Below are 23,154 nucleotides of genomic sequence, written 5' to 3'. Positions count from 1 at the left end.
TTTCTTTCTTTCTTTCTTTCTTTCTTTCTTTCTTTCTTTCTTTCTTTCTTTCTCTTTCTTTCTTCTTTCTTTCTTTTCTTTCTTTCTTCCTTAGAGGCAGGAAAGGGGCAGAGGGAGAGAGAAAATCTTAAACAAGCTCCATGCCCAGCGTAGAGTGGGGCTCTATCTCATGACCCTGAGATCATAACCTGAGTGGAAATCAAGAGTCAGACGCTTAACCGACTGTGCCACCCAGGTGCCCCCTCCTTCTTTTTAATTAGCTTAACAAATATTAAACATCAGTGATGTGCTGGATACTTTGTGAAACACTCCAGAATTTCTCGTACAAAGATGAATGTGACTAAGCCTTTGCCCTTGAGGTAGTCAGAACCTCGACAGGAAGACAACTAACTATAATTCAGAACAGGGATAAGCTAGTTGAGTCTGAAGAATGAATCGTACCAGAAATCCTTTGTAGAACTGGGGAATTGTAAAGGGGAACTGAGAATACAGTGTTCTTGGACCTCCATCAAAAGTGTGCAGAGTCCTCATCCACAGTGCCGTTTGTACAATGAGTTTCGACTCCGTGTGCATACACAGCACTGCTCGTAAGATACTCCAGATGCCGTATTCACTGAAGCTCATCAAGAAGCACATGAATTAGATAGGGATGGCCATGTGTATTGTGTTGTTGAGGAAATAGAAGCTCAGAGAAGTAAAACGACTTGCCCATGGTCTCCCAGCATAATGGCCTGAGATGGAGTGTGTGAACTTCGAGTTCAGTGTCCATTCCAGGACGCCATGATGCTTTCCTGTCCAGAGCACAGGAACCAGGACCCAATCATGTGTCTTGAGGCAGAGGTACATGGATTCCCTTCACCCCTTTACCCTTGTTAGACTAGCATCTGTGAGAAAGCCAAAGAGAAGAGGATGGCAAGCCAGGTTTAATCATTCACAAGACTCAAGGAAGCCTGGGAGGGGGAGAAGAGAATAGGGTCTGAGAAATGAGGGAGCTTGCAAGGAGAGCCAGAGAGCCCCAGCAGCCCTGGTGTGAACTCTGTCCTCGGGCAGCAGCATCTTCTCTGGTGTGCGGGCCTTGGCGGCAGAGATTTCTGGTCTCAAGTTCATTCCGCATCTACTGGTGGAATGCCAGGCATGCTGTATGCACTAGAGGTAACATGGTGAGCAAGATAAGTTGCCTGCTCGGGGGGAACTTGCGGTCTAGTGGGAGAGACAGACAAATAAACAGGTACCCACGGTCCAATGGGAGTGGGAGGCATGTAGGATGCTAAAGTTGCTTGTGGGAGGGGAATTCACTCAGAAGTGGAAGGTTTAAAATCAGGAAAGGCTTCTTGAGAGAGGCTGCACCCAAAGTGAGATCTCATGAAGAGGGGGAGCTAGCCAGGAGAAGAGCAGATGGTGAGGGAGGGAGGAAGAAGTAGAGCATTTGCAGAGGCCAGCCACACTCCCTTTCAGCAAGGATATTTCTCCATCCCATTCTCCCTTCATTCCCCTATCTCTCCCAGCACCTGCTCCCAGCATTTCTGCAGCTTAGTGGACATGGGTCCTCCACCCCCATCATGTCACAGCACTGTATCTGAGCATCCCCAGATTCGAGGAAGTTTTTTCCTTTTATTCCAGAGGACATTGTATGTGCCAAGACCACAGCAATATCTTCTGCCATTGTACATTCTGCAGATGTAACAAAATGATTGATGAGGTAGGACTTAAATAATATTAATTCTTATTTTTAAAAAATTCCAGAGAGTCTGACATTGGAGGTTTGTCTCCTACTTCTTCTAGCAGTAGAAGTGATGACTTACTACAGAACAATTTTCCTGTGCTCTGGGAAGGATCGCTGGAGGAGTCTCTCTTGACAATGACACGTAGTCATAAAGTTATATGAGATGTCTTGATGGCTTAGTCAAGCTACCCTTCTGCACCCTCTCAGTCTGAAGAGCTCTGAGTTTCTGGGGATGAGGTGGCAACTTTGCACTGGAGCTGAGTACCCTCCTGGTTGAAGGGGCACTCAGGCTCTCTGAAGTCTTTCTTTTTGATAGTCAGCCAGCAGATCTTATTTGATGGCTAGAGATAATCTCCACTGAGTCCTGCCTAGGAGGAAATCACCAAGGAGAAAGGGAAAGGAAGTTGGTAGAGTGACCCGGGCATAACACTGAGTCCTATAATGATTGTCTCATGGGGGACAGCTGGTTCTGGCAAAATGTGTGGCTGGGGTTGGACGTCAGTGGTGTGCTGGTCAATGTGGAATGACTGACTCTTGTCAAAAGGTATGCATATATCAGTGTTCCGAAGTTTATGATAATTTACCTTGACATAAAAGATGCATAGCACACATTTTACAAATAATGATAAAATAGACAATACTCTTTATCATAAATTCTATATAGCCAGTTGACTCTCAGAGAGTACTTTGGGTTGATTTGGGCCAGGCTCTTGAATATGTGATTTATGAATGAGTGTAGTTTTCCACATGCATATTCACTTGTATTTTCATTTATGTTAATGAGTAAGATGAAAGAAGAATAACTAAATCTATGATAAGAGTGTTTCTTCACTGATGATAGTTTTTGAATCCTGGAAAAATATTTCCTTTATTTATTTATTTATTTATTTATTTATTGTAATGACGACAGACATGACACACATTTAAATTTTAAGCTTACATAGTATTTTCTTCCTTACTTTCTTAAGTCTAGACAATCAACAAAACAATGACTTAAGCCCTGATTAATAGGACCTGCTGATTTCTGTGGTGTAAATACTCCCATGGTCGCTGATTCAGGCTACCAGTGGGAGGTCCCTGAATGCAGGGGTCGAAAGAGATGTCCAGTGTACAGCGTTTCCATTCTACAGATGCAGTAGGCACAAATAACTTTAAAAGATGTATAGACAATAGTAAAACAATAGTAAAGCAGAATAAAATGATTGGAAAGTGATGCATGTTGAATGTTAATCACCTTTGACTTAGTATAATTGATCGAATTACATGGTATCTCATTTAATGTTTAATAATGTCTGTGCTTAACAATAAGCTTGAAAATTCCTGCCAATCCACCCATCAGTTCTCCCAAGTCGATGTAGCTGTCTATAGCACATCCCTGCCGGAAGCCCCTCCTGGTCAGACTGCCCTGGCCCGGTCACTATGATTTTTAATCACAGCCAAGTAGGACAAAAACAGAACAAGGAACTACAACCTTCAGAGCCTGTGTGAGTGTTTGGTAGGGTGAACTATCTGTCCCAGTCTGCACAAAAAGTACTACATCCTGAGAATTGCCTCAGTCCAGTGCAGACCATCCCACTCATCACCCTTTGTGTGGTATACATCTTTTATGTGCTTAGTGAAAACCCCTAGGCTGAGGATGCAGTCATACAAACACCAGTGTTTGAAGGGAAGGAGGCTAGGCCTGTGGGACAACCATAGCTAAGCGTTGCCAGGTGGTGGGCAGAACACCTCTGCTCTCAGTACACACCCTCTGAGAGGGCAACACCCACCAGTCATGTCCTTCCCCTCCAGGGAAGAGGATAGCTTCTGACTTGAAAATCATTTGTCCACAGAAGGCCAGTTGCAGCAACAGAAGCAAAGGCAACAGAAATTTTGGTCCCTTTAGTGCATTTGGAAGTAGACCAGTTCCTACATAATGAACAAGACTTGAGATTCCTGAACACTTCAGGGGACAGGAGGTGCCTTCATTTCCTTGCGTTGCCATGACAAATCGAGTGCTTAAACAATAGCAGTGTGTTGTCTCACAGTCCTGGAGACCAGAAGTCCCAAATCAAGGTGCCATCAGGGCTGCTTCCTTCTGGGGGCTGGGTGGGGGAGATCTGTTCCAGGCCCATCTCTCAGCTTCTGGCAGCTCCTTGGCTTGTGGCAACAGACTCTGATCTTCACGTGCCATATTGTCAGCACGTGTCTGTCCCCAAAGCTCCTCTTAGTCCTACTGGATTAGGGCCCACCCTGATGACCTCATTGTACTTAATGACCTCTGTAAAACCCTATCTCCAAAGAGGGTCACATTTGGAGATCCCGGGGGTTATAATTTCAACATAAGGATTTTTAGGTTTCACAACTCAATCGACAACAGGAGATGATCCCAACAAACATAATGGCATTTCCGCTCATTTGGTCATGAGGGCAGGTGAATGATTGATTTGAAGATTCTAGTTGAGATGTAATTTCTGCAAGGAGCCTCCCCTAACTCCCTCCATTCCCAACACAAGTTTGAACCTCCTCCTGTGGGGTCCCATGCTTCCTGCACTGTCATTGGTCATATTGTACTAGCATCTCTTGACACATCTGTACCAGTTGTCAGATGGTAAGTTTTATGTGGGCAGGAAGTCTCTCTATTTACCATCCTAAACACAGTGCTTAGAACAGAGTAGTTCTCAATAAATATGTGTCGAACACGTGAAATAATTTTTTAATCCTTGTAACAGACCCCGGTGTTGCCTGTCCCTTATTCCTTCCACACTTACCAGTTTCATCTGTCAGCTCTTGTTGTTTCTTGCCTGGGGACTCTTTCTGGTCACCTGAGCAGGGCAGGCTGGAGATGCCAAGACACAGCATCCTCTGCGTGTCCCAGTGGCTGATGGGACTAAGTGGGTGGTCTAAGTCTGAGACATGAGTATGTTTTATGGCAAGGTGACCCAGGGGGCTTCAGTTTCAGTTGCCTACAATGACAATTCATTGGACAATGCACCTTTGACCTGCTTCCTTCTCATCCTTGTATCTGCTATTTCCCTCCCCTGGGTGCAATACCTGTGAAGTGCTCAAAAGATGTATCAATATATTCCACAAAGTCCTCAAGAGAGGAGCCTCAGGGGTTATCCCAGGAGGACTGGGGGCAATGCTCCTCCCTGGCTTCCCCCCTATTCAACACAAGCAGGTGCATGTGTCTCTGATGTAAAACTGAGTATTGGGTTTCTGTATGGAATTTAATTGACAAAATATTCCACTACACAGAAATTTGAACACACCTCCATTTTTGAAGAGAAGCTGAGGCTCTAAGAAGAGGAAAGGATTTTTCTCCAGTGTTACTCAGCTTTTTAATGGCAGGGCCAGGAATAGAATTCAGCTGCTACTGGAAACTCCTTCAGGGCAAGAGAGATCTTATTATGCATGAGTAGTGTGCATCTGCTGTTTTTGTCCACTAAAGTAAGTCCCCTTTCCACTGGAAAAGCACCTTGGCTTTCCTTAGGGAAGCTACCCTTTTTTTACAGAATTACAGGTGAATTCTGCCATCTGATCTCATCTCCAGCTACTGAGTGGGGTGCTAGCATGAGCAGTAAGTGTGTCTCATCACCCTTGCACAGGTGTTCAATGTGAAATTATGACCCAAGTCAGTTCAGTTAGAGCTAATCTTGAATCCCTTATGGGAGTCACACTCTACATGAACTATAAGTATGAAGGCCTAGAGTCATTGGGAACTCCAAAAGAAAATCTTCTGGAAAATAGAACCCAAGCAGAGGAAGGTGGAGCAGAGAAATGTTGCAAGTGAGGCAGTTTGGTGACATTGCTTTGGCCCCTGGATCCAGCCATGCCTGAAAACATTACAACTCTTCAGTTTTGTTACATGAACCAAAAAAACTTATTTAGTTCCCTTAATCTGAGTGTGCATCTCTTCGTTTTGACCCCAGGAGACCTAATTAATACATTACACCTCTGCCCATTTGTGAAAACTCTTGAGGATTTTGTTGAGCTCAGACTTCTTGGAAACTCAGCATTCAGTGATGCATTGTATATCAGTGTACCTCCAGAGCCAAGTCCATGCCTATCAATCTGTAGGCCTTAATTATTTGGTGTTTGAATGCCCGGATGTCTTCTTTTTGTTAAATTCAAGTGCACTTTGCTTTTTCATGTTTAGTGAGCAATCTAGTTTCTGAATCTAATCAATCTATTTTTCTCTTTTGCCTAGGACCTTAGGATGGCATTTAAATTTTTTTCAAAGGCCTCTGGGGCTGCCCAACCTGGTTGTGGGTCAAACATGACCAGTACCTTGGTCACGGGTCACACACAGAATGGAGATCCTTCTGATCTACAGTGAATTCATCAGTTAAGAGTGCATCCAGTTTGATTCTACCTGAAGTTTTCTTTCACTTCCCCAGAAACCTTCTGGAGTGGACAGGGACTATTTTTGGCTCAGACCCATTTTGTCAAGCTCATTGCCATCTCCAGTTCACAGGCTGGCACATGTGGGGGGTGGGGGCTATTGAAGCCTCATGCCCAGTGGGCAGCTATTCTGGGTTGTTTGTGCTTGACATTCATGAAGGCTTCCTGGCTGACTCACTCCCTAGTTGAGCCCCCATGTGCTGGGCTGGGGCGGGGAGGCTCAGCAGTCTGTTCTTATGCCCCTAATCAAAGAGTAGCATCCCCAGATCTTGTAGTCAGCCATGCAGCCTGGACTGGGAAGCAATTGTGGGCTGCTAAATTTAGCTACAACCACTTCAGGAAATGAGATGCTGGGAGATTTTGAGAATGGAAATTGGGGATATACTTCGTTTATCTCTCTTCTTTTCTTCTGATGTTTGAACAGACTGAGTTAAATCCTGGTTGAACTATTCCTTATTAGCTGTGTGATCTTGGGAGAGTGACTTTACTACTCTGAGCCCAACCCCCCTACCCTTTCCCATCAAATGGTAGTAATAGAATCCAACGAGTAAGGTTGCATTAAGGATAAGGATTAGAAGTAATTAACCTGTTTAAAGGGCCTGATAGAGTGCCCTGCATCTTGTTGATAACCATGTCATTCTAGCTTCCCATTAAAATTTCTGTACCCAGCATGGGGGTCTACCACCTATTAGGAGCTCATTAAGTGCCGGAGGAATAAATAAATAAATAAATAAAGGAAAGAAAGAAAGAAGGTATGTTGATATCACAACCCTTGTTCTTTTTTTTTTTTTTTCCCTGCCCTCCTTTGACCCTTCAGATGGGTAGATGATCCATATAAATGCAGATGGAAGGCATGGGACAATCCATCTGAAAGGCCTGTGAACTTTACCATATTGTTGCTTAATTTTCTCCGTACTTATATTATGTCTCCTTGAAGGGGTATAAACTCCTTCACAGCAAAGAACACAGCCCAGGTCTTAAATTCTGTTCCTTGTGGGGCTCAGTTTCCCTCTCTGGAAAAACAGGGTTGATGTTTCCTGAAGTCCCTTTGAACTATGGCATTTTCTGATTCCACAATGTCATTTATTCTGGCCTCCCTTACAGCCATGACACTCCACCTTGCACACAGCAATTACTCAGTAAATAGGTGCTGAATTATTAACATCCAGAAGTGAGGTCTCAGGTCCAGGAGAGGTTCTTTTGTTTTGGCTTGAGAGACGGAGGGGGTAAAGAAGCGACTGAGTTTCATGATGTATTACATCCGATGTCTAGAGATCTCAGCTGAGGGAGTTGGAAACTGGGGCATTTAGAGGTGGTGGAAATGGGGTGAGCTTTGAAAAAATCAGGAAATTGCTTTCCCAAGGGGCACCTGGCTTTTATTCTGCTCTCTTTTCAGTCAGTTCTGCAAATGAATCTGCACTGGGGTTTACCTATCCTGGTGTCTGGCTTTTGCTGGGAGGGAAGGGAAGGGGGGAGAGATAGAAAGTGAGTTAAATTTAGCGAGCTAGCTAGCACGAGGCCTCAGGCAGAGACTGCAGGCAGCAAGTACTTAGGTAGCCTTCCCTGGGGATAGGAATCCAGTTTTCCTGAAAAGAGAGGATAACGGAAGGGGGGAGAACTGATGTGCTGTGACAGATGTGCCAGTTTCCTCTTTTCACTCCCTCTTTTAATTGAGATGTGCAGGTAGTTTCAATTGACGACTGTTCAATAAGGCTTTATTGAGCACAAGCTATGAGCCATGTCCCCCATGAGACCCTGGGATGCAAAAATGAGCAGCACACAATTTCTGCATGTGTGAATCACCATTTGGTGGGGCAGATAGACACATAAGCAATCATCAGAATATATTGTGATGTGTCATAGGATGGAGTGGTGGGCAAGAAGTGTTGGCATCAACTCCCACAAACAGCTCCATCAGGGGCAGGGATGATGAGGGGGACTCACTGGGGGAAGGACTCTCTGGGGAGGGAACATTTGAACTTTTTCTTGGATCAGTGGGAGTTTCAGGGCTGGAAGTCATGTGCAAAGCATTACCAGCAGAAGGAACAGTGTGTGCAAAAGTATGGAGGTGAGAAAGGTCACGGCAACTTAATTGAATGGAGTCACTCTGTGGGGATGTGAGCTTTCTACTCCTCTGGGAAGAAGCTGTGTTATTGGAATAAAGGTTTTCTTGCATTCCTGTGTTTGCTCCTTTCCTTCTCTTTGTTTTGCTTTTTCTTTACCTAGATCTCTTGGCGGCTAATTGTTGTCCTTCCTGGTTATAGCTCTGTGAAGTCAAGGATTGTGGCTGCCTTGCTCATGTTTGTATTCTGTACCCAGTGTATGTCACAAAGCCTCAGCAAATGCTCCTTGAATGGAATCAGAGAGAGAATGAGATTCCCCAAAAGGAGGTCAAAGAGAGAAACAAGTACAAGAGGAAAATAACTTCCAGTGGCCAAGAAATTCCAAAAGAAGTTTCTGTGAGAAAAAAAATGAGGGCTTTTATGTCACCAAATCTCCCCTCAGCCCCCCACCCCATCCCCAGTCCATCCACCCAGGTCTGTTGTTCTAAGAGCCTTCTTTTTCAGCAAAGGAAACCATAAAAAATAAATAAATAAAAAGGCAACCTACTGAATGGAAGAGATATTTGCAAGTGACATATCCAATAAGGGGTTAATATCCAAAATATATAAAGAGCTTATACAACTCAACACTAAAAACCAAACCAGCCAATTAAAAAATGGGCAGAGGACCTGGATAGACGTTTTTCCAAAGAGGACAACCAGATGGCCAACAGACACATGAAAAGATGCTCAACATCACTCATCATCAGGGAAATACAAATCAATGAGATATCACCTCACACCACGCAGAATGGCTAAAACAAAAATAAAAATAAAAACAAGAAATAAATATTGGCAAGGATATGGAGAAAAAGGAACTCTCATAGACGGTTAGTGGGAATGCAAACTGGTGCAGCCACTGTGGAAAACAGTATGGAGATTCCTCAAAAAAATTAAAAATAGAAATATCAGGTAATACAATAATTCCACTCCTGGGTATTTATCCAAAGAAAATGAAAACATTAATTCAAAAAGACACATGCACCTCTATGTTTATTGTAGCATTATTTACAATAGGCAAGATATGGAAGCAACCTAAGTGTCCACCAATAGATGAATGGATAAGGAAGATGTGGTGTATATATAATGGGCTATTACACAGCAATAAAAAAGGACGAGACCCTGCCATTTGTGAGAACATGGATGGACATAGAGAGTATTATCTAAGTGAAATAAGTCAGACAAAGACAAATATCATATGATTTCACTCGTATGTGAAATCTAAAAAAAACAAATGAATAAATGAACACAGAAAAAGCAGAATCTGATCTATAAATACAGAGAACAAACTGATGGTTGCCAGAGGGAAAGAGGTGAGAGGATGAGCAAAATGGGTGAAGGGCAGTGGGACATACAAGCTTTCAGTTATGGAGTGAATAAGTCACAGGAATAAAAGGCTCAGCATAGGGAAAGCAGTCCATGATATTGTAATAGCCTGTGTGGTGACAGATGGTAGCCACACTTGTGGTGACCACAGCATAATGCATAAAGAAGTTGAATCACTATGTTGTACCCCTGAAACGAAGGTAGCATTGTGTATTAACTATACTCAAAAAAAATTTTTTTAAGGTAAAAAAGTAAAAGCCTAAATGTTGGTGGTCTGGACCCAAATTTACACTCCTCATCCCAGGCAGAGGGGTCAGTGAGATGTCCTCAGAGCTCCACTGAGGTGAGGGATGCACCTCTTACTTTGTCGACCACACATTTCATTTTCTCAGCACTTAGATATCTGGAAAGCTAATTCCCACAATGGAGTTCATTTGAATTTATGACAATTACTTAGTCCAAATACAGGAGAGTGTTGTTGACTTCACTCAAAGAATGGACAAATAGAATTTTAGAAACTGGAAGGTCATGGAGGGAATGGTCGTCTGCTAAGCAGGGTCATTGGAAATTCCTGCCATGCAGCCATTTAGACAGGAGCCTCTCTGGTGGGTTTGTCCTTTAAAGAAGCAAGCCCATGGAGAGCTAAATGGATCTTAAGCCCAAACTGCTTCCTTCAATTTTTCTTTGTGTCAGATAAGTTATGTAATTATTGATAACGATGAGTGTTCAAATATTTGTTTAAAGAGCAATTTAAATCAGCAGATGAATGGTTAAAGAAGATGTGGTCCATATATATAATGGAATATTACTCAGCCATCAGAAAAGATGAATACCCAACTTTTACATCAACATGGATGGGACTGGAGGAGATTATGCTAAGTGAAACAAGTCAAGCAGAGGAAGTCAATTATCATATGGTTTCACTTATTTGTGGAACATAAGGAATAACATGGAGGACATTAGGAGAAGGAAGGGAAAAATGGGCGGGGGGCATTGGAGGGAGAGATGAACCATGAGAGACTATGGACTCTGAGAAACAAACAGGGTTTTAGAGGGGAGGGGGGAGGGGGGATGGGTTAGCCCGGTGATGGGTATTAAGGAGGGCACTGGGTGTTATACGAAAACAATGGATCGTGGATCACTACATCAAAAACTAATGATGTATTGTATGGTGACTAACATAACATAATAAAAACTACAAAAAAAAATAAAGAGCAATTTAAAGTCTCTGATTTATATTCACGAGTTACGAAGTAGCTGCATAGTTCCTAAGTAATTTTTTTCTCTTAGCATTATGATTAATTGAGGTTTTAATGCAGATTTAAGAGATATTTTTCCAATTTTGCCTGGAATGCTTTCTTCTTCCCTCCCAAAATAAAAATTATCCTCTGTTGGATTTTGTGAGGGAGAGAGAAGGGAGAGGTTCTGGGTATCTTCTATCCTTGCTTTTTTCTGATGTAATTATATGATTCCAGGCAAATCTCCTAACGCAGGTGTTGTGGCTGGATTACAGGGACCGTCGCTGACGTCTTAGACCCTTGAGGTAGCTAGGCATGCCTGATGCAGCAGGAATCCCTAAGCCAGTTGACTCTGGGTACATCACCTCAATTTTTACTTGGGTGTCCCACCAATATTGTCATTTTTAAGTGCACCAATGGCGTGAATAAAGTTGAGAAACACTGTCATGTATCTTCTTATCAGAAGAAATTTAATTGATGTCCTGGTGGTGGACTTTTAAATATTCTGTGAGGATATTTGAAGTGCTTGGAAGGCGGGGGTTGGGAGATGTACACATGTACATACATGTACACACACGTATACACACAGACACATATTTGCCATTATAAGCTCCTAATAAAGCCTTTAGAGAAGTTGGTCATTGAAATCAGGGAAATTGCCCTGGTTTTCAGTGCAAAGAGTTACCATGGCAGTAACTCAGCAAAAGATACAATGTAGTGATGCATTCTTCTCCTAAACTCCTTGTGGCAGAGACTAGCTAAGTGTTCCCCAAATCCACTTCTTTATCTTCCTGCACGTACAATGAGACTCTCTTTTCGGGTCTTCCCTCCAGTTAGGGAGGTGGTCATAGGACTGAGTTATGATCAGTAGAATGGAAGAAAGTGAATTGTCTGGAATTTGTTGAGGACATGATACTAAGTGAAATAAGCCAGTCACAGAAGTACAAATACTGCCTAATTACATGTACACACAGTATCCAAAGTCTTCAAGCTCATAGACACAAAGTAGAATGTGGTTGCCAGGAGCTGAGGGGAGAAGAGAATGAGTTGCTATTCAATAGGTAGTGAGTGCCAGGCATGCAAGATGGAAAAGGTCTACACACCTGCTCCACAGGACTGTTCTTATACTTAACAATACTCTACTGCACACTTCACTATTTCTGAAGAGGGGTGTATGTATGTGTGTATGTGTGTGTGTGTTTACCACATTACAAAAAACAAAAACAAAAACAAAAACAAAAAAAACCATATAATCATAACCCAAAGCCAGTATTCATCCTTTTCAACCTGTCAATCAATAGCTATAGTATATGATGTAATGGCTCAGGTTTACTAAGCATTACATTTCCAGAGAACCATGCTTATGAATCATTTACCTCAATTAAATAGTAGTTTAAGAGTTTGCCATTACACAAATATCAGGATTAAGTTGACAATGAAGTCTTTAAAATTTCTAACACTGTAAGAATTCCATCAGAGTAAGCTTTATTAAAATACATTTTTATTATGAGTCCACTTAGCTAAAAAATGATTTTATATTTTTATAATCTTAGACAATTTGTGAAGGTAATTATTCACCTAAAATCAATAAAGTATATTTAAAAAGCTTAAATCATTAAAAAAAAAACCCTGTCTTACATATATCATGATGTTGCATTAAATTATTTTCACATGTCAGTAAAATCGAGGAGAAAACAGAGCTGGTTTACAATAAAAATTTTTAAATCTCTTTCATTTGTGCAAAAAGTCACCATGAGAGGAATAATAAAATGAGTTTTTAAAAAGTATAATTTCTACATCACTTTATTTGTAAACCATTATTTTATTTGTGTTCCTTTATTAAAATTTATTAAAATACACTTGACAAATAAAAACTGTATATATTTAAGATGAACAATGTGATGTTTTGATATATGCATCCCTTGTGAAATGAGTACCACAATCAAGCTAATTAGCATATCCATCACGACATAGTTATGATTTTTTTATGTGTGGTGAGAACACTTAAGATCATCTCTCTTAGCAAATTTTAACTATAAAGTTTCTTAAAGTCATCCTTAAGAGTCCAAATGTCCCTTTTTTCTTGTCTTGTAAACTAGTAATCAAGACCATTAAATTAACTCAGAGTTAACATATTTTCCTAGTTGTGGTCACATTTCTTTCTAGAATATCTAAAACAAAGCATCAAGAGTTAATTTTGTTCTCTCTAGAAATTTAAATTAGTCTTTAGTTTATTAGTATTACTCATAAAGCCCATAAGGGCATGTTTTTGCTCCATTAGATTTTAAGAGATAAATAATCTGATTTATTCTTTCTTTGTTGGAAATGTTCATCTGGCTTAAATATTTCTAGAGTGACCACATAAAGATGAGCATTTTTAATGGCCAATTTACAAGCTTACAAGAGACGGGGAAAAAGAAGTGGAGAGACAGAAAAAAGGAGCCAGGGGCTGTCGGACAGGTTGGTTTTCAGGGAAATTGTAGGAGTGTTAGTGATTATCAGCCTGGAGGAATCCATGACCCTGAGGGTGAGGTATGGAGGTGGTTGTAGGATTTATAGTTGAGAGGGTGTTGTTGGTGTCAATTAGGAAAGGATGGATTCTCTTCTGTCATTGGAAATTAGGCACTTCACCTTCCTGAAAGCCAACTCCAAAATTCCTCAGAGACAGCTAGTGCTTTCTTCTTTATTGCCTTGGATGGGACAATTACATTTCTAGTGACCCTTTTGTTTATATTATTAACAAGTGTCATGGCAGGACTAACTCCATCTTGAATTCACTTTGCCTTGAACACTTCTCCCTCACTCCTTATTCTGCGGTAGACCTGTTTGTGCATTGTAAGCCTGCTGGGGAACTCCTTAACTTTTAGATTTTCATGGGAGCACTGAATGAAGACACAGAACACATTGCACAAAACAAAACTAATCAGCACATTCTTACCCGTCAACTCCTAAGCACATGCTAAGCTTATAGTAATCATTTCTGTTTAAATTTTTTAGGGAATTTGAAGAAACTGGTCAGTGTTAATTGAAGACATCTGACTGATTTCTCATGCTGGAGTGGCAGCTGGAGCCCGTCCTTATTTTGGCTTCTTTCCCCCCTTAAAAGGCCCTTGCCTGGGATGCCTGGATGGCTCAGTTGGTTAAGCATCTGCCTTGGGCTGCTCATGATCTCAGGGTGCTGGGATTGAGCCCCACGTCAGGCTCCGTGCTCAGGGGGAGTCTGCTTCTCCCTCTCCCTCTATACCTCCCCCTGCTCATGGTCTCTCTCTCTCTCAAATAAATAAAATCTTAAAAAAAAAAAAAAAAAAAAAAAAAAGCCCCTGCCTGCATTGAGATGCCTGCACTAAAATGGGGAGATGGTTTTGGGGACATTAGTCTGCCATCTTCTTGGTTAGCCAGTTTTCTCAAATAAAGTCTATTTCTTTGCCCCAACATTTTGTCTCTTGACTAATTGGCCTGAATTGCAGTGAGCAGAGCAGATTGGGCCTGGGTTCCATAACAATGTCGGGGAGCCACCCGCGAGGGGTGCTGCTTGTGGTAAGCCAGCTGCTGGGGAGACTTTGGGGATGGGCCCTGCCCGCTGCAGGAACTACTTTCCTTCCAGGGACTGTCCCTTGGTGTCCAACCCTGGTGTGGTCTGCCCCAGCTCTTTCTGTTGGAGCAAGGAGCCCACCTCTGGGTGAGTGTGCAGATTCAGACAGTGGGTAAGTCCCTCGGGCCTGTCTGACCGGGGACTCCTTTTCCTGGCCATCTGGGCTGTGGGCAATTTGTTTCTGTTGTTTGAGGCACCTGTTTAGGTGAGTGAAAATAGTTGTTGGACTTTTTATATCCAGCTTAATTTTGGTTTGTCAGGAGAGCGGCGCTATTGTGATCGTGTGCCATGGGAAATCGATGTCTATTCCAGCTGACAGCCTGCTTCGAGCATGTTGAAGAAAAGGTCCAATTTCAGTTGTTCACCCACGTCCAAGAAAACAATCTTCTGTTGTGGCACCGTCTGGCCACAGTACGCTTGGGAATCTAGGCTTTACACGGCTCCTTGAATCACTATACTATTTTGCAGTCGGAGCCGTACTGCCAAAGAGCTGGCAAAAAGGATGAGGGGCCTTTATGCTCCTCTGTCTGGAGGAGGCTAACGGGAAGGGGTCTAAGCTGATGGTACAGAGACCAGGGTACAAGGCTATTTATTCCCCTGGTCCCACTAAATGATGGGGGCAATTTAAGGGAGAAAGAAGACAGGATGATGTCATAGGTTCTAAATCCTTTACCTGCCCTTCAACCCCTGCCTCTTCTGGCTGAAATGCTTGAGCCTCCAGAAATGTCCAGGACTTCAGCTCCTCCTCAGTAGGAGCCCAGGGCAGTGCTGGGGACCTGGAGTACTCTCTCTGTATAAGATCCGGCAAAGGAATCAATTTGTCCAGGGAGCAATTCCAGCCAGAGCAAAGCAGTATAAACCAGCATGGATAACTGGCCAGATACTTATGGACTTGCAGTCCCTTTTCTACTTCAGATCTGTTCAACTGGAGGAATGATAACCCCTCCTACCGGGATGGTCCCCCTGAAAATGACTGAGTTATGTGCACTAATATTTGCTGACCCTCTGGGCAGACATTCAAACTCTTTAAATATGCTTCTTACGGCAGGTGAGAAATGATTAGTGCTAGAGAAGCTTATGAAGAGGCACACTGGCCCCCCTTGGAGGATGCCAATGGAGCTCCCATGCTGGTGTTGCATTGGGATCACAGTGACAGGGGCATGCCTGGACTTGGTTAGCACAAGAAGTGCATTTTGGTTGGTCTCAGAGAGGGGGATTCTAAACAAAAGAACTTTAATCAAATACAGGAATTCCAACAACAACTTCATGAGGATCTCTCTGAGTTCTTGGAGTGCATTTACCAAATATACTGGAAATAAACAGATGCTGATCCTGAGGCACTGAAAATGTTTGGATGGTTAATATGACCTTTAGTGGACAGAGTTCCTGATACTGAGAGAAAACTGCAAAGGCTGGATGCAGCAGGAGTGCTGACCCCATCACAGTTTGTGGACATGGTGTTCAAAATGTGCAATGGCAGAGAACAAAGACCAAAAAGAAGATGCGAAGAGACAGGCAACTGTCTTTAGGGACAATCTGTTGAGGAGGGACTAGCTCTTTCTCCAACAGCTGTGCCACTGGGCGCCAAAGTCGGCAGAGCAGGCAGAACTTGCCAAAGGAAGGGCCCAGGATGAAGCAGAAAGGAACCTTTTCCAACTGGGTAGCTAGTGTCATCACTGCAGCAAAAGGGTTATTTTCCACTTCCACGGGAAAACCATGGAGGCTTAAATACATCAGTGCAGCAGATAGAAAGGATCAAGAGGAGAGAGAGCTACAAGTAGTTTGTTCATCCAGTTATTCTCAGTACCCAGCATAGAGCCTGGCACATCAATAATTGCTTGCGGGATAAATACATGAACTAATGAATGAATGCATGCATGAATGGCATTTAGTATAGAACTGAAGAAATGGACTCCTTACCTATTGAGTGCCTGTACTGGGCCCGACACAGTGCTAAACATGATAGAGACATGATGCCCTTTAGTGCTCTGAGCAATTTCGTGGGGATCACTATTATCAGCCCCTTTTATGGATGAGTCAGCTGAGGTCAAACCCTTCTTTCTTAGCCTCTTTCAGAGGTGTGTGGTGATGTGTTTTATGGGAGATGATTTTGCAAATTGTGAAGTACTACTCACCCGTGGGGAAATAGTTGGTGTTACTTAAGTCAGAATAAACTTAAAACACAGGTATAATCAAAGCAGTAACGTTGCATGCCTATCATGTACTTCTTTATTAGAGAACTGGATATTTTAATTTAGAATCATAATTTTATTATTTTGTAAGCGTAGGTAGATCACCTAATCTTCTTTGTTAAGTTAGTTTATTAAAGAGTTTACTATATCAACCAATTTGCATTTGTTGCCTTATTTAATTGATAGAATGAGGCTATCCAGTTACGTAACAAGCCTAATATCTGATAATTTAGTATTGGGCAAGATGAACCTGGAATTTTAATCTTTTTGTCTTCCAATTTTTATTCGTAGTTATTATAGAACTTCGCCTCACAACAAAGTAAACAGTGGCCATCATCTGAATACTCATGAAGTCCTAAGCACAATGATTGACTCTCTTCATAGATAATTTAAAATTCTGAGATTTTTGTGGTTGTTTTGGTCTTTACAATCAGAAGTTAAAATTATATACATGGTAAAGTATTATCTTCAATAATGTGCAGCTCAAAACTGAGGAGATCTACTCTTTTGTTTTTTTGTTGTTGTTGAGAGACAAGTAGGAAAGCTATAAATATCAAGAAGTATCTTCCTCTTGGTCATAAGATCAAGGTGGCTGGGGCTGTGGAACAGTTTCCCTGGACAGTCAGCCAGACCCAAAGAAGACTTTTTTTTTTTTTTTTTTTTAAGTTCAAGAGGCTTGAACTCATGACCCTGAGATCAAGACCTGAGCTGAGATCAAAAGTTGGATGCTTAACTGACTGACCCACCCAGGCACCCCCCAAAGTAGACTCTGTATAGGAGAAATAACACTGCTCTCTGAAGGCAGTGAGATCTGGGAAGTTGTCTATTACTGCAGCATATTCTATCATTCTGCTAATATAATTATTTAGAGTTTTTTGGCTGTTGCAAGCAACAGAAATGGCCTCTGGCTATCATAAGCAAAATATATTATGTTATACATATTTATATATTATAATTATATTAATTATTCATTATAAGCAAATATAAATTTGTTGGAAGAATCTAAGGTATCTAACAGAGTCATAAAGAAAGCTGAACAGCCAGGCTTCTGAAAGAGGTCAGGTCAGCCCCGATGATTACAGCAGAAATCAATGGGCAGTATGAATCCAGTTCCAGCAACTTTCTGTCCGTTTGGCTATTCTTAAAAGAGAATGTTAGATTGGCTTGATTTTAGGTTATTTATTTTCCTTTTGGCTAAAGGAAGACAGGACATCTTGATGGACAGTCCCACTAAAATTTTGTGCAATGGGGAGGGATAATTCCCCAAAGGAAAGTCAGGTGCTATTGCAAAGCAAACAAGAAAACAAACAAAAAATCCTAGGGAAATAATAGCAGAAACCCATCACACAATTTCTATTTCTCTACAAACTGTTGCTCTGTCTCTCAACTTTGCTTCTGCCTCCACCCTCCAGCTTACTTGCTCTGACATTGGATCCCTGACTTCCCTTGGTTGACATTGTTTCTGCTTCAGCTATCAGGAGACTGGCAGGTACAGGATGAAACTCCTCATACATTCCTTTGACCTCCTCCTAGCCTAGCCAACTCCTCTTACCTTCTCCTTAAAGATGGTAGAGTGTAACTAGAGGATATTAGGCTAAGCGAAATAAGTCAATCAAAGAAAGGCAATTATCATATGATTTCATTCATATGTGGAATTTAAGAAACAAAACAGAGGAACATAGGGGAAGGGAGGGGAAATAAAATAAGATGAAATCAGAGAGGGAGATAAACCATAAGGGACTCAACTCTAGGAAACAAACTGAGGGTTGCTGGAGGGGAGTTGGGTAGGGGGATGGGGTAACTGGATGATGGGCATTAAGGAGGGCACTTGATATAATGAGCACTGGGTGTTATATACAACTGATGAATCACTAAAATCTACCTCTGAAACTAATTAAAAATAAAAAAGATGGTAGAGTGTGAATGTATATGAAATGGGCTAGCTCAGTACTGTATGTGAGGCATAAGTATGCACTGGTAGGCTCCATTAGTAAGGACTCCAGTTATTGTTGTAAACTCTGGGCTTGGAGAATCTTTATCAACCTGACTACCAATTAATTAACACAGAGAATTAGGATTTCTAGCCACAAAATCATGTCACCCAGGAGAAATGTCCCCAAATAATTAGAATGAAAAATTAGTCTATTTGTATATTTGACAGCTGGCTAAGGGCAATGTTCATTAGGAAGTTAGAAAATTGTTCTCTTTCTGCTTTCCAAGTTGGAAGTCTAAGTGCTGCAGTGATTTTTGAGGTGATTTTTCTATCTGAATGTTCTCCACTTTGACACATGGTTACCTCCTCTCCAGAGGTTCTTGGCCAATTCACTTTGTGTTGTAAGTGCACCTGAAATGCCCATTTACAGCAATGGAGAAGTGGGAGCTTTGAGAAAGAGCAAACACAGATCAGATAAAACCATTTTCTCCAGACTTGTGGTTCTCAGACCTGGCTGCACATTGGAATCACCTGGGGAAGTTTTAAAAACTCTTGGTTCCACCCTAGACCAACTGAATTAGGAGGTTGGGTACAGAGACTAGGGAGGAAGATGGCAGAGAAGTACTGGACCCTAGTTTCATCTGGTCCCTTGAATTCAGCTAGATAGCTATCAATACATTCTGAACACCTGTGAATTCACCTGGAGATCTAAGAAAAGAATAGCTGCAACTCTACAAATAGAAAAGCAGCCAGTTTCTATAAGATAGGAGGTGTGGAGAGGTGAGTCCGAGGCAATATATGGGAACATAAACCACAGAGGGTAGGGGAGCCTCCTTAAGCCAGCACTCCAAAGTGATATAGCAGCAGAGCACAAAATCAGAACTTTTATAAGTCTGCTCCAGTGACGGACTTCCCTGTCTGAAAGATGGTGAAGCAGGGCAGAATCTTAGGTGGGACAGTGTGGTCTCAGGATCCCTGGGGTTACAGAAAGAACTGGAGTGCCTGAGTGTCTCAGCGTTCCCAGGCATCAGAATGGAGAAGCTGGCTGTAATCAGTGAGCCCAGGAGTGGGCTTTCAGCTTGGGGTTGCCATATACCATGAACCAGGTGACTGCTCCCTGAGCAGGGTGTGTGCCGGAGGAGGCTTCAGGGTTTGGAAACTCCAAACGGGGCTGAGTGCCTGAGATAGAAACTCTTGATCACATGCCGGGTGAGCACGGAGTGTGGTCAGAGACCAGAGAGACAGGAGTGATTGACTGTTTTTTTCTGAGGGCTCACTGAGGAGGGGGGCCCCTGAGCTTTCAATTCTGGGACTGGAATTTGGGATGCCTCCATTTTCATTCTCATCCTCTAAAGCCGAGTGGAAAGCCTTCAGGCAACAAAAGCCACATAGAGCAATCCAGAGCAGATTACTTAGCCTGGCCTCCCGGTAAGGGTGGTGCAATTCCACCTGGGGCAAAGACACCTGGGAATCAGTGCAACAAGCGTCTCCCCCAGAAGATCAGCAAGAACATCCACCTGAGACCAAGTTTCCCAATCAATGAGAACTGCAAAACTCTAGCACTAGAGGAAAATAGTAAATAGAATTCATGGTTTTTTTTCCTGTGATTCTTTAGTTTTTCAATTTTATTTTTTTCTCTTTCCTTTTGAACCAATTTCTTATTTTATCAACTCTTTTTTAAGTCTTTTTTTAATTTTCATTTTTACAGTTACATTCTATCCTTTCATTGTATTTAATTTTATTTTTTGTATATATATGTTTTTCTTTCTTTATAATTTTGGGACCTAGTTTTCTAACAAACAGATCAAAATACACCCAGGATCTAGTGTATTGCTCTGTTCTGTTCACCTGTCCGATTATATTCTATCACTCTCTCTCTCTCTCTTTTTAATTTTCTTTTCGGTTGCAGGTCTTTTCTGATGTGTTCAGTGTACATTTCTCTAGGATCATTGTTGTTATTTTAGTATTTTGTTCTTTCATTCATCTATTCTTCTCTAGACAGAATGACAAGACCAAAAAACACACCTCAAAAAAGAGAACAAGAGGCAGTACTGACTGCCAGGGACCTAATCAGTGTGGCTATAAGTAAGGTGTCAGAACTAGAGTTCAGAGTAATGACTATAAAGATACTAGCTGGGCTTGAGAAAAGCATAGAAGATACTAGAGAATCCCTTTCTGGAGAAATAAAAGAACTCAAATCCAATGAGGTCGAAATAAAAAAGGCTATTAATGAGATGCAATAAAAAATGGAGGCTCTAACTGCTAGGATAAATGAGGCAGAAGAGAGAATTAGTGATATATAAGACAAGATGATGGAGAATAAAGAAGCTCAGAAAAAGCAAGGTAAGCAATTACTGGATCACAGGGGGAGAATTGGAGAGATAAGTGATACAATAAAGTGAAACAATATTAGAATAATTGGGATCCCAGAAGAAGAGAGTGAAAGAGAGGGAGAGAGAGGGAGGCAGGCAGAAGGAACACTTGAGCAAATTATAGCTGAGAAATTCCCTAATCTGAGGAAGGAAACAGGAATTCAAGTCCAGGAGGCACAGAGAACCCCTTGCAAAATCAATAAAAATAGGTCAACACCTCGACATATAATAGTGAAGCTTGCAAATTTCAGAAACAAAGAGAAAATCCTGGAACCTGCTTGTGACAAGAGGTCCTTAACCTACAATGGTAGAAATATTAGACTGGCATCAGGCCTATCCAAAGAGACCTGGCAGACCAGAAAGGACAGGCATGATATATTTAGGGAGCTAAATGAGAAAAATATGCAACCAAGAATACTTTTTCTAGCAAGGTTATCATTCAGAATAGAGGGAGGGATAAAGAGCTTCCAAGACAAACAGAAACTAAAAGAATTTGTGATCACTGAAGCAGCCCTGTAAGAAATATTAAAGGGGATCTTTTAAGCTAAGAGAGAGCCCAAAAGTAACATAGATCAGAAAGGAACAGAGACAATATACAGAAACAGTGACTTTACACGTAACACAATGGCACTAAATTCATATCTTTTAATAGTTACCCTGAATGTAAATGGGCTAAATGCCCCAATCAAAAGACACAGGCTATCAGATTGAATAAAAAAGCAAGACCCATCCATATGCTGTCTACAAGAGACTCATTTTAGACCCAAAGACACTTCCAGATTGAAAATGAGGGAGCGAAGAACCATTTATCGTGGTACTGGCCATCAAAAGAAAGCTGAGGTAGCAATCCTTATATCAGATAAAATAGATTTTAAACCAGAGACTGTAGTAAGGGATGAAGAGGGACACTATATCATACTTAAAATGTCTAGCCAACAAGAAGATCTAACAATTGTAAATATTTATGTCCCTAATGTGGGAGAAATCAATTATATAAACCATTTAATAACAAAATTAAAGAAGCACATTGATAATAATACAATAATAGTAGGGGGCTTTAACAACCCACTCACTGCAATGGGCAGATCATCTAAGCAGAAGATAAACAAGGAAACAAGGGCTTTGAATGACACACTGGACCAGATGGACTTCACAGAAATATACAGAGCATTCCATCCTAAAGCAACAGAATACACATTCTTTTTGAGGGCACATGGAACATTCTCCAGAATAGATCTCATACTGGGTCACAAATCAGATTTCAACCAGTACCAAAAGATTGGGATCATTCCCTGCATATTTTCAGACCACAGTGCTTTGAAGTTTGAACTCAATCACAGGAGGAAATTTGGAAGGAACTCAAATGCTTGGAGGTTAAAGAACATCCTACTTAAGAAAGAATGGGTCAACCAGGAAATTAAAGAAGAATTTAAAAAATTCATGGAAACAAATGAAAATGAAAACACAATTGTCAGGACCTTTGAGATGCAGCAAAGGTGGTCCTAAGAGGGAAGTATATAGCAATACAGGCCTTTGTCAAGAAACAAGAAAAGTCTCAAATACACAACCTAACCAACCTCCTAAAGCAGCTGAGAAAGAGCAGCAAACAAAGCCTAAACCAAGCTGGAGATGAGAAATAATAAAGACAAGAGCAGAAATCAATAAATAGAAACCAAAAGAACAGTAGAACATATCAACGAAACTAGGAACTGGCTCTTTCAAAGAATTAATAAGATCCATAAATCCCCAGCCAGACTTATCAAACACACACACACACACAGAGAGAGAGAGAGAGAGAGAGAGAGGACCCAAATTAAAATCATGAATGAAAGAGGAGAGATCATGACCAACACCAAGGAAATACAAACAATTATAAGAACATATTATGAGCTACCATATGTCAACAAATTAGGCAATCTGGAAGAAATGGATGCATTCCTAGAAACATATCAACTACCAAAACTGAATCAGGAAGAAATAGAAAACCTGGACAGACCCATAACCAGTAAGGAAATGAGAGAAGTAATTTAAAATCTCCCAACAAACAAAAGCCCAGGGCCAGATGACTTCCCAGGGGAATTCTACCAAACATTTAAAGAACTAATACCTATTCTTCCGAAGCTGTCTTGCAAAAAATAGAAATGGAGGAAAACTTCCAAACTTATTCTATGAGGCCAGCATTACCTTGATCCCCAAACCAGACAAAGACCCCACTAAAAAGGGGAATAACAGACCAATATCTCTGATGAACATGGATGCCAAAATTCTCACCAAGATACTAACCAATAGATTC

Source organism: Phoca vitulina, unplaced genomic scaffold (genome assembly GCF_004348235.1).
Source record: "Phoca vitulina isolate PV1807 unplaced genomic scaffold, GSC_HSeal_1.0 scaffold18, whole genome shotgun sequence".
Classification (NCBI taxonomy): Eukaryota; Metazoa; Chordata; class Mammalia; order Carnivora; family Phocidae; genus Phoca; species Phoca vitulina.
This window is presented reverse-complemented; position numbering follows the sequence as displayed.